The sequence below is a fragment of the Octopus bimaculoides genome, chromosome 5, assembly GCF_001194135.2.
Source record: "Octopus bimaculoides isolate UCB-OBI-ISO-001 chromosome 5, ASM119413v2, whole genome shotgun sequence".
Lineage (NCBI taxonomy): Eukaryota > Metazoa > Mollusca > Cephalopoda > Octopoda > Octopodidae > Octopus > Octopus bimaculoides.
The window spans coordinates 4,923,588-4,929,897 of NC_068985.1; positions in this window are offsets into that span (position 1 = coordinate 4,923,588).

Below are 6,310 nucleotides of genomic sequence, written 5' to 3' on the forward strand. Positions count from 1 at the left end.
CTGGTGTTGGGTGTATGTCTTCTTTCTTCTATTCCCTGGCCTCTTCGATGCAGCATCAACGAGTGTCAGCGTCCAACTGATCGTCATGTCAAGTTCCCCTTTTTATATCTGCTGCTAGGCTCCAGCAGGCAGCCCCAGCTAGTTGTCACGTGACACTGTCTAAATTTCCCGCTGCTAGGGTCCAGTATGAATTTTAAACATACACACACACACACACACACACACAGAAAATCTGCCTTTTATAGTATAGATTAATGAATGCGATTTTCGTAACCAGCATGCAAAACTACAACAGAGTTACATTCTTCGAAAGATAATCTTGGTTATCTTTTCTATTACTTTCACAAATCTGGAAATTTTAAAATAAAATGAACATTTTCACATTTGCTATATTGATGTCATTTTTCACACTGAATCCGAGCGAAGGTAAGGAATACACACACCACCTGTATTCGGCGTTTAGGGTTAGAGTTAGTGTTAGGTTTAGGGCTAGGGTTAGGTTTACGTTTAGGGTTAGATTGGGGTTACGCCGAAAAGGGTGCTGTGCCTATTCTTTATCTCCACCTGAATCCAAATTTTAGATTCATTTATTCACAGGAATTTGTAGAAAATGTCATAACCATCACATCCTTGTCTCGTTATTGAACATGGCAATTTGTCTGTCCCCCCTTTCAAATCAACACAGGGCCAGTTCCATTTTTGTCATGAGAAACACTGACAAATGAATTGTTTGTAGCCTTTACTGGCCTTCACTTCTTTCTACTCACTGAATCTGTTTAGTGTAATATTTAGATAGGAACCCAGAAGAGATTTAATTACAATACATTGAAATGTTCTTAAATTAAGCGGCGTTCATTTTCGTTGTCTTATTAATAGTCAATAATTGTGTGATGCTGATTAAATGTTCGTGCTTAAACTTTCATCATATAAAATATTTAATTTAGTGAAAAGAAATGGATTTTACAAAAAAAAAAAACAAAGAAAGAGAGAAAAAAATAACGCAGCATCAAGTGCTTCAGTTGGTGTCTTATTTGGTGTTTGGAGTGATTACTAGTGATGGCGATGTTATGCCTCCATTCATCTTCCCACACAGCCTCACATTCAACAAGGAGGCCTACATCAAGTACCTAGAGAAGGTAGTGCTGCCCTGGGTCAAGAGTGTGGCTGCTGGAAGACCCTATGTCTGGCAACAAGACTCTGCATCATGCCACACAAGCAGGAGAACCCAGTCATAGCTGTCAGACAATTTCTGTGACCATACCACCCCTAACATCTGGCCACCTAACTCCCCAGACTGAAATTTCCTTGATTATTATGTGTGGAGCACATTTGAGTGAGAGACCAACAAAACTCCTTGTAACACCAAAGATGAACTGAAGGCAAGGATTATAGCAACATTCATCAACTTAAGCAAGGAGACTGTCCAGAAAAGTTGCAGGAGATTTCGAAGTTATCTGCAGGCCGTGGTTGAAGCCAATGGCGATTTTATTGAATGAATTTAGTCTTTAGTATTTCAAGATATTTTAATGTAATTTTGGTAAATATATCTGTTAAAAAGAGATGTCAGTGTTATTTTCCTTTTTGTGTAATGTAGACAACAATATATTCACCGCATCCTATATATATATAACTTCAATCGCAAGGAACGAAGCCAGTATGCTCTGATGGATGTGTAATGTCAGTGTGCTTACTAGACAGAGTGTAAGTACCTTGAGAGAAAAGTTGAACCGAAGAAGCATCAGTTGTGGTGTGTGAGAGAGACAATTGCACTGCTATGGTCATGTGGTGAGAATGGATGAGGATAGCTGTGTGAAAAAGTGCTACATCCTAGAGGTTGAGGGAACTTGTGGAAGAGGTAGACCCAGGAAGACCTGGGATGAGGTGCTGAAGCATGACTTTCGAACATTAGGCCTCACCAAAGCAATGACTTGTGACCGAGACCTTTGGAAATATGCTGTGTGTAAGAAGACCTGGCAAGCCAAGTGAGACTATAATCTGAGGCCTCTGCCAGGGGCGCAGCCAGCCCACTTATGCGTACCTTTCCTTCATTGGACACTAAACTGTGTTTGCTAAGACCTGTTGAGGCAAATGAAATCGAACCAAATTTCGACGACTGGCACCAATGCCGACCTCTCCTTCATTGGACACTAAACTCGGCTTGCGAAGACTTGTTGGGGCAAGTGAAATCGAAATTGAACCAAATTTGACGACTGGCACCAATGCGAACCTCTCCTTCATTGGACACTAAACTCCGCTTGCGAAGACCTGTTGGGGTAAGTGAAATCAAAATCATGATTGAACCAAATTCGATGACTAGCACCTGTGCCAGTGGAGCGCTAACAGCACTGTCCGAGCATGATCAATGCCAGAGCAGCTGACTGGCTTCCGTGCCAGTGTCACGTAAATAGCACCATTTGAGCATGATTGTTGCCAGTGTCACCTTACTGTCACTTGTGCCGGTGGCACATGAAAAAGCTTTTGAGCGAGGTCATTGCCAGTGCCACTGGACTGGCTCCAGTGCAGGTGGCACGTAAAATACACCATTTTGAGCGTGGCCATTGCCAGTACTGCCTGAGTGGCCTTCGTGCCGGTGGCACATAAAAGCACCCACTGCACTCTCGGAGTGGTTGGCATTAGGAAGGGCATCCAGCTGTAGAAACTCTGCCAAATCAGATTGGAGCCAGGTTCGCCAGTCCTCAGTCAAATCGTCCAGCCCATGCTAGCATGGAAGGTGGACGTTAAATGATGATGATGAACTAGTATGCTTTTCTGAAGCTTGATAGAAATGAAACTAGTATGCTTTACTGGATGTGAAATGTCAATGTGCATGTATGACAGAGTGTAAGCATCTTGAGAGAAAAGTTGAGCATAAGAGGCATCAGATGTGGTGTGCAAAAGAGAAGACTATGCTGGTATGGCTATGTGATGTGTATGAGGACGACTGTTAAGAAGTGTCGGTTTCTAACTGTGGTAGACTCAAGAAGATGTGGAGTGATGTAGCGAAGCATGATCTTTGGATGTTGGGTGTGATGGAGGTGATGACAAATGATTGAGACCTTTGGAGGTTTGCTGTGTTTGAGAAGACTCGTCAGACCAAGTGAAACAGTAGTTGTGGACAGTGCTGGTGACACATAAAAGGCACCTGTGCCAGTGACATGTAAAAGGCAGTCACTACACTCTTGGAATGGTTGTTGTTAGGAAGGACATCCAGCCGTAGAAACCAACTAAAATCAGACTGGTGCCTTGTACAGCTCTCTGGTTTACCAGTTCCATTTAAACTGTTTAACCCATGCCAGCATGGAAAACAGGCACTAAATTATGACAATGATGATGATGATGATAAATATGAGTATACATATATCTACTTTTGTGTAGGAGTTCACCTCTTGTGTGTCATATTCCTCCAGGTCATATCAGAGGAATTCAAGACTGGCACCCCTGAGAGCTTCTCTATGCTGATAACTTTGTTCTTATAGCTGAATCACTACCTGAACTAGAGAAGAAATTTCAGGTGTGGAAACAAGGTCTGGAATCATCATCATCATCATCATCATCATCATCATTGTTTAACGTCCGCTTTCCATGCTAGCATGGGTTGGACGATTTGACTGAGGACTGGTGAAACCGGATGGCAACACCAGGCTCCAATCTAATTTGGCAGAGTTTCTACAGCTGGATGCCTTTCCTAACGCCAACCACTCAGAGAGTGTAGTGGATGCTTTTATCTGTCACCCGCACGAAGGCCAGTCAGGCAGTACTGGCAACGGCCACGCTCAAAATGGTGTCTTTTATGTGCCACCCGCACAAGAGCCAGTCCAGGGGCACTGGTAATGATCTCGCTCGAAAATCCTACGAAGGCCAGTCAGGCGGTACTGGCAACAGCCACGCTCAAAATGGTGCATCTTATGTGCCACCCGCACAAGAGCCAGTCCAGGAGCACTGGCAACGATCTCACTTGACAAATCACAAGTCCTCTCTGGGAGATGACCTTGCTTGATATGTAAGAAGAGTGTTGGTAGAAACTGCATGAGTTGTACTCAGTGCAAGCGTTGGACACATAAGAGCTGTAGCTGTATCAAGGGTAGGTTAACAGAGAAAATAGTCTTTGTGGCAAACGTGTGGGTGCATATATAAATAATATATCATCATCATCATCATTATCGTTTAACGTCCGCTTTCCATACCAGCGCAATCGTCTCTCTTGCACACCACAACTGATGCTTCTTAGGTTCAGCTTTTCTCTCAAGATACTTACACTCTGCCGAGAATGCACACTGACATTACTCATCCATCGGAGCATATTGGCTTCATTCCTTGTGAGCTTACGCATGTCCTCAGCAGTCACGGCTCATGTTTCACTGCCATGTAGCATGGCTGTTCGTACACATGCGTCATATAGTTTTCCTTTTACTCTGAGTGAGAGGCCCTTTGTCACCAGCAGAGGCAAGAGCTCTCTGAACTTTGCCCAGGCTATTCTTATTCTAGTAGCTACACTTTCAGCGTACCCACTTCCACTACTAACTTTGTCACCCAGATAGCGGAAGCTATCAACTACCTCTAGTTTTTCTCCCTGGAATGAGACAGAAGTTGTTTTCTGCATATTTTCAGTGTTTATTGCACCTGAACATCTGCCACATAAAAAAACTAACTTCCTAGTTAACCTGCCTTTGATATTGCTACTAACTTCCTAGTTAACCGGCGTTATATATACATATATATATATATTGATACACACACACACACATAGATATATATATATATCAATATAAATACACGAAAGTTCACTTCATTTGACTAAAAATTCTTCAAGTTGATGTTCCAGCATGGCCGCAGCCTAATGATTGAAATTAGTAAAACATAAAAGACAAAGATCCATGGAAGGTAATGTTGTTGAAGAGCACATGCATCACTAAATGTGACTGATGCTAAAGAATTGATATTACCTACTACATGACAATACTACATGTGATTGGTGATGCATTAAGTTGTAGATCACTGTCTCTCTGCTTCACCATAACCTTTCATCATCCAACATGATATCACCTCCTCCAATGTACCCTCCCTGACAAAAGAGCTTTTTTTTTTGTCTTTCAAGTACTTGGTGACTCTGTCTGTGCAGGTGCCACTTGAAAACACCCAGTTCACTGCTAAGTGGTTGGCATTTGGAAGGGCATCCAACTGTAAAAACCTTGCCAAAACTGACCTCGCCTGTGCTTGTACTGTGTAAAAAGCACTAAGTCCACTCTGCTGAGTGGTTGGTGTTAGGAAGGGCCTCCAGCCGTAAAAAGTCTGGTGCAGGTTTCTACCTGGCTGGCACTTGTCAAACCGTCCTACCCATACCTGCATGGAAGGTGGATGTTAAACAATGATGATGATGAAATTCTTTATTTATAATAGTTAACTCCACCTACAGAAGATGTATCATAATTACCTAATAGCAAATATGACCAGCACCGTTTGAGGAAGTGACATGCCATTGAGAAAAAAGACAGACTTTTTTGTTTTGAGCCAACAAGACAGTCGTGCACACATGTTTCTGCGTCAATAGTTGCCATCAGAGAAAAAAGTTGAGTTGTGTGAATTTTCTGAAACTCTGCTCCCCAACTCCTTGGAAAAATTCTTTTCTATAAATCCCTATATACTCTGAACACAACATCAAAGCGGTATTTGTTGAAAATTTCGTTAAAAAGTATAAATTTTTCTGGAAGTTATGAGGCAACAAAGTTGGGGGTGGTTATACCATAAAAATCTAGCCTGTTGTCACAAGAATTATAGACACAAGAGTGGCTGTGTGGTAAGTAGCTTGCTTACCAACCACATGGTTCCAGGTTCAGTCCTACTGGGTGGCACCTTAGGTAAGTGTCTTCTACTATAGCCTCAGGTCAACCAAAGCATTGTGAGTGCATTTGGTAGACAGAAACTGAAAGAAGCCCGTCATGTATATGGTTAGAGCATTGATCTTATGACTGTGAGGTTGTGAGTTCGAGCCGGGCTGCGTGTTGTGTTCTTGAGCAAGATACTTTATTTCACGTTGCTCCAGTTAACTCTGCTGTAGAAATGAGTTACGACATCACTAGTACCAAGCTGTACTGGCTTTTGCCTTTCCCTTGGATAACATCGGTGGCGTGGAGAGGGGAGGCTGGTATGCATGGGCGACTGCTGGTCTTCCATAAACAACTTTGCCTTGACTTGTGTCTTGGCGGGGAACTTTCTAGGTGCAATCCCATGGTCAGTCATGACTGAAGGAGGTCTCTGTATATGTGTGTGTGTGTGTGTGTGTGTGTGTGTGTGTGTGTGTGTGTGTGTGTGT